The sequence below is a fragment of the Cavia porcellus genome, unplaced genomic scaffold, assembly GCF_034190915.1.
Source record: "Cavia porcellus strain 051 isolate PalLab524CR breed Dunkin Hartley unplaced genomic scaffold, mCavPor4.1 scaffold_1, whole genome shotgun sequence".
Taxonomy (NCBI): domain Eukaryota; kingdom Metazoa; phylum Chordata; class Mammalia; order Rodentia; family Caviidae; genus Cavia; species Cavia porcellus.
In genome coordinates, this window is record NW_026947484.1 from 83,109,770 (window position 1) to 83,116,347 (window position 6,578).

A 6,578-nucleotide genomic window follows, 5' to 3' on the forward strand; every position below is an offset into this window, starting at 1 on the left:
TGTACTCTAGATATGATAGTGCAGATTTTGTGTTAACATATAAATGCCCTTTTATCACTGCCTATTTATCCAGGAATTCTATGTCTGAAAGAAAGTTTCTTAGTAGCACTGAATGAAACACTTGGGATCTGAAATAGTGCAGGCTGGAAATGCCAGTGTGCTGTGGTGGAAAGACCACCAGATTAAGCATCAGAATTTGTGCTTTAGACCCAATTCATTTACCGGCTTTAAATGAGCTAGACTCATTTCTCTAGGCTAGGTTCAACTGTTTAGGTTTCAATATTTCTGATCTAAAATCTGATAAATACAATGCAGGTTTGCAAAGACCTCATCAGCTCTACTAATCTGTAATCTGGGGAAACTAAGAGAGTGATAGATGAACTACAACTCACATCATGACAGTGAATTCACATGGATGCCCAAAGGTAAAATTTTCTATTGGTAAGAAAAAAATTGTATAGCAAATTAGTAGTTCTACTTACTTCCAAGTGTTCCTATGGTGGTGATGTATTAAATGTATTAATATTCCATAGTGAATTTGGGTAGAAGTTTGAATATTGCCAAGAAAAACAAGCATACACTATGTGGCCTGAACGTGGACATAAGGAAGCACTCAAAAGGAAAGGCCGTGATTATCTACTACCATGATAAGAGGATCTGGGTGCAGGTCCTGAATGGAAAGGGGCAAAACATAGGGAAGACAGCATGGAGAGAGGATGGAGAAATAAGGCAAATGATTTTACTAATATCACGACTTTGTCAAGAACAGGATCTTTATCTTCTAAATTCTGCTGAATTGTCAAATCGCAGAATCAGGTGAGTCAAAGTTTATGAAAGATCCAGGCGTTAATTAGGCATTGAATACTTTCAATAAGCCATTGCATCTTAAAAAAAACTGAAGGTGACTCAGTATATTCCCAAAAAGCATATTTCTAAGACTGAGTGTTTTAGAGAAAATAAATAAACCCATAGGTACTGATTTGTAGTGTATTCCAGATAAAGCTTCTGAAATTTCTAGTTTTTTTGTCAATCCTTCTGGAAGCTTTCTCTCTGTCTCTCTGTCTGTTTCTCTCTGTCTCTCTTTCTGATTCTGTCTCTGTCTCTGTCTCTCTCTCTGTATTTTCAGTACTGGTAATCAAACTAAGGAACTTGCACTTGCCAGGCAGGCACTTGTGCTGCTGAGTTACATCCCTGGCCTTGAAAGCATTTTCTAAAAATGTGAATTTTGTGAAATGTTCAGTCATTCAGAATGTGGGTAGCTATTATCAGTTTTAGCTTACTTTTAAATTCACAGAGCAACAAACTAACAACAACAACAGCAAACACCCTAAACTAACCTGTCTGAGTTTCTTTAGTTTGATTCCTAGTACAAACAAACAAAACACACACACACAGACACACAGACACACACACACAGACACACACACACACACACACACACACACACACACACACACACACACACACACAGCTCCCAGAAGGAAGGACTGACAAATCCAGAAAGTTTAGAAACTTTATCTGGAATAGAAGACTATGAGACTAACTTCTGCTGCTTAATAAAAAAGACACTTTGTGAGCATTGACCACATTTTCTTTGTTCAAAAATGTTTGTTTTCGTGTCTGTTTTGCTGCTTCGAGTTTTATCTTCCTTGGGTCTAGAATATCCTACTGAGGTTTTTCACTTTTCTTCATTCATCCTTTTTATTCTTTTCCAAAAGTGATAAAGGTCTGGGAAGAGGAACACAAGTAGAATAAAACTCTTAGTCCTTCATTCAAACCCTTTTTTGTTTTGAAAATAATACCTCATCTAGCAACTCAGACCTTCCATGAGATCTTTCAAGAGTATTTTTGTCAGCCTGGGAAGCCAATGACACCTGAAAAGAAGGGAGGAAAATGTGGATGCCTTTCTTCCTGCCATATCCTTTACAGGCAGGATTAGTTCTCAGATTCCTGACCTGGGCTCAGGGCAGTTGGGGCCAAGGTCACCTCTCAGAGTTTCCCTGGTCCTCTGGTTCCACAGCGGGCCCCTAAGAACTGCTCTAACACAAGTGGCATAAAAGGCCATATGGATTCAATTTCCTTCATTACCCGAACATTACTCTTTTTGCTTTATTTGTGCCCTGACTTGCTTTACTCAAAATTCCTGCTCTGCTGGGCTCCTTCTGCCACAAAGCTAGGGATGGCGTGAGGTTAAAAAAACACTGAAGTGAAAGAGAGCTCAACCAGCTCATTTTGTATAATAAAATCCATTCTACTGTGGCCCTAATTTCATCAAGTAATATGAGTCAACATCGGACATTAATAAGAGAAGGCTTCCAATTAGATACTGTCTGACGCTGGCCCTGCTTCTCAGTCACCTTCAATTGTCAGCGATATAAAAGGACAGTTCAATATGATATGGATCATTCACTCCAAATCTCCACAACTCATTTATGACAAACACAACTAACAGAGCATGGGGAACTACAGAATTGTTTTTCATTATCCTGGTACATTGGCTTCTGACTACAGCTGTAATGATCTTCAGTGGTTTTCCATACTGCACAGCTTTAATGAATAGACTGAGATGTGATGGCAGCCAGGATTCCTACTGCAAACTTCAATAACTCTTTTGTTTTTGGAAGAACAAAAGGGCTTCAAGAAGAGAAGGAGAAAAGAGATTTACTTTAAAAATACAGTTTAGTGCTTATAAGTGGAGTATGTTCTGGTGGGAGATATAACACTGTAGCAGCATTTGGGAAGAGGAAGAGGCTGGGAGGTCCAGGGTCTGGAGCACCAACACAGAGGAATTCAGAGATGACTACACACCCAAATGAATTTGCCTGACGTAACATGAAAGGCTAGCATTTTATGAAGGCTAATGCCAAAGACTACTTAATTCAAATGTGGTGAATATGGTATACTAGATCCTCTGGGAAATAATGTTATTTAAAGGCAGGTATGTGTCAATATTCGAGGCAGGATTCCTCCAGTGGGTGGAGATATGGAGCTGGGAAATGAATTCCAAGATCTGAAAATGCAAAGTCTGGGATGAATCATACTCAGCCAGTCAAGCACACTGAGGTACCTTTAGTGTTTAATAAATGAATACATTCTTTAATTTCAATTTTTATTAATATACAATTGCAGTATGCAATGATTACATTCATTCCAGGAAATTGATACACACACACAATCACTTTTTAATTATTTTTTATTTCCTCCTTCTTCCCTCCATACCCCAACCCCTTTTCCTTCTGTCTCTTTGTCCTCTTACTCTTTGCAAAAAGATTTAATGAATGGGTTTCACTTGTTTATTTGAATATTGAGTACTCACTTTCTGTCAGGTATGAGACTTCCTAGGTACTGAGCTCACCTAGGTGGTGAGCGAGATAGAAAGTGTCCCTGGAAAAGGGAGCCATAGGCAAGCAGCTAGAGTCCGTGCTAAGACCAGGCAGATGGGAACCTCTGAGCTTAGTATGCAGGAGAGATTTAGCTAACTTAACTACGTTTTCTCTTCACTTAGCAATTATATTATCAAATTTAAGTGCTACTATTTTGATTACCACAGTCATTTCCTGAATTGTGTCACAGTATCAAACCACATAGGTATTAGGGCAGGGCAACAGCTGATCAGGGAAACAGGTTCCAGAAAAGCATGGGTGTGGAGAAAAAGAGAGGAAGGCCCAAGGCAGACAAGCATCTCACATACTGGTGGGTATCGCAAAACCATACACTTGTAATTTAGGCCAAAAATTTAGGTTACATATGGGAAATGTATACAAAATACCAGCAACAAGAAGATAAAGATGGGATCCAACCTTCCTTTCATTCGGGGGCTTCCTACATGCTTTTTCATGGTCTAGGAGCTAGTCCTACCCAGTTCTTCACTGGAAACAGGCAGGAGAGGGAAAGCTGGTTGCATATGTCTACCTCTCCAGTGAGGCTGCTATATTTAATTATCTCATTTATTGGAGATAGTTGTATGAATCAGTTTAGATGTCCTCCCATTTAGTTGAATTTATGAACTCATTCTATTGCCTTTGTTTGAGTATAAGAGTCACCCTTCCATGAGCCCACTGTGGTTAGTATATGCAGCGCTACAAAGTCAGGTCTCACTGTCAATGGCCATCAAAACAATGTCATGTGGTTCCAAAATAAAATTGAGAGGTGGGAAAGACCTTCAGGAGCTGTGCTCTAGCACTTCTAAACCATAGAATATGGCTTTCTGTCATTGCCAAGGGGTTTGAGCCAATCAGATATTACATTACACATTACAGACTCTGCCACTGGCCTTGGAAGACAAATCTGGAAAATAATAAATGTCATTTTTACTATTTCTTTATGCCAACTTTTATTTTTCCTCTTTCTTGCTGGGTCAAATTAATCCTAATGGTGTTTTTTTTGTCTCTCTTGCTTTTAAATATTTTTGCATCTTCTATAGTATTTGTACCTTTCAAATATTTATAGACTTCTTTGTCTTTCCTCAGTCATTAGCCAAGTCATACATATTTAGTACTTTTAATATTCTAGACTCTCTTTATAAATCAATACCTACATTCTTGGCATCATTTTTGCCTCTATAACTTTTGGATTCAGAGTGCTCAAAACTATATTCATTTTCCATTGTAAGTGTCATTGTATTGCAAATACCTATGAAAATCTTTTTCATCTAATATTAAAGGCAGTTCTGGGCTCTTCCTGCCACATTAAATAATGAACCTGGGCCTATGAATGATCCTTTACTCTCAAGACCATCTAGGAAGCCACCAAGTATGGAGGAAAAAATATTGATAGCTAGTTTTGGGGTTCAATTGTTTGCTTTGTTAACAGTTAAGTATGTTCTTTTAGAGAAAATCACTTTCCCTCTCTAAGCCTCAGTTTCCTAATCTCTAAAAGAGAGAACTGAAATACATATTTTGAAGGACTCTAAATTAAGTAATTTCAAAGAAGTTATTTTTGCACTTTCACTTCTAATTTTCTTTCCTAAAATGAGGGTTAGAACTCTTGCTTTATTCACCTTGTTTAGTCATTTTGAGGTTTAAATGAAGTCCTGTGTGTGACAGTGCCTTTAAAACTGTACGATGCTATAAAAAAATCTAAAACACTATTATTACTAACATTTTTAGAAGTGTCTCTTCTACTTCTACAATCCCAAATCCTGTGATAATCAGTTCCTAGCTTTTAGGTTGAAAGTTGCTTTTTGTGTTACTAATGATTCTATCCAGGATTCTGATTTGGGGGTTAGCATTACTTGATGTTAATCTCCTCAGGGTGTAGGGTGGTTTGTGACTTCTTTCTTTATTGATGATGGTAGATATGATTTTATTTTTCCTGCCCTTTTGTGTCTCAATTTTATGATCAAATTTATTTCACTTCATCTAATCAGTGGACTTTTAGGTTATTGTTTTCTAGAGAAATACCATGCATTTATTTCTTAAATTAGACTTCTTCCATATATTATTGGAGACACTGCCTTACTTATTTGTTTTTAGTGGTGTTTCTACCACCTCCTAAAAAATGTCAGCTGAAAATTCATTAATGTGTTATTTACCTCTTCTTAAATATCACTGATAGAACTGATTAAAATGTTAGGAAAAAGGAAGTACTCTGATGGTTAAGAATACCAAAAGTACTAGTCTCAAAGAAAGAGCCCTAATAGTGCTTTAAAAAAATTAGAGCATTAACTGAAAAGACAGCATGCTAGAGTGGGAAACCTAAAGTAGGATGAGATGAGAGGGAGGAGAGCAGAGGAGAAGAGGAGGTAAGAAGGATCAAGATGGAGCACGTATATGCGCCAATTCCCCATGATGAATTTATTTATTATGTATCAAACATATACTAATAAAAAAGGAAAGAAGAAAAATAACATCAGACAGATATCTTCCCTAAAAGAAAAAGATGAAAGTTTAGACCTTGTAACTCCAATTCATCATTTATTCTTAATTATGATTCCCACTTGCCTACTTCTATAGCATTACTCTTGTCTTTGATAGCCCTTCTGTAATTGACTATCCCGTGGAATTTTGCATGTAAAAACTAAACTTTATTGGGTCAATTAAGTTTTAACTCAAAAGGAATAATGGTGGACTCTTTGGTATGGCAATAAGTCTGGAGAGTAGCTTCCTTTGTTAGGAGGTTTTCTTTAACCTTTCAAATTATGATTACGAGGCAGTTTTAATTACAACACACATGCTTAAAGTTGGCCCTGCCAGTGGTGATTATTAAAAGAAAGCTTTCCAAACTGTTACCATACCTCAAATTATTAAAAGAAGAGTATAGTCACTAGAAGAGCACTAACACATTTACTAGCATCTCTTTTGTTTATTTTAATGTTTTTGGTGGATTTTGTAAATAAAATCTTACCCCTTTACTTGAATCTCTACTATGAACTAGATTTTGGACAAAGAAAAAAATAGCTTTGTCATGTTAAGCATCTGTTAAAAGATAAACTTGTTAAATAAGAGATAACTTTCTGTTAAATAACGATAAACTTGAGTCCTTTGTGAAAAAATGGAGACACCTTGAGACAACACGTTAAATGAAATAAATTACACACAGAAGTTTAAATAATGCATAGTTTCTCTTATATGAGAAAC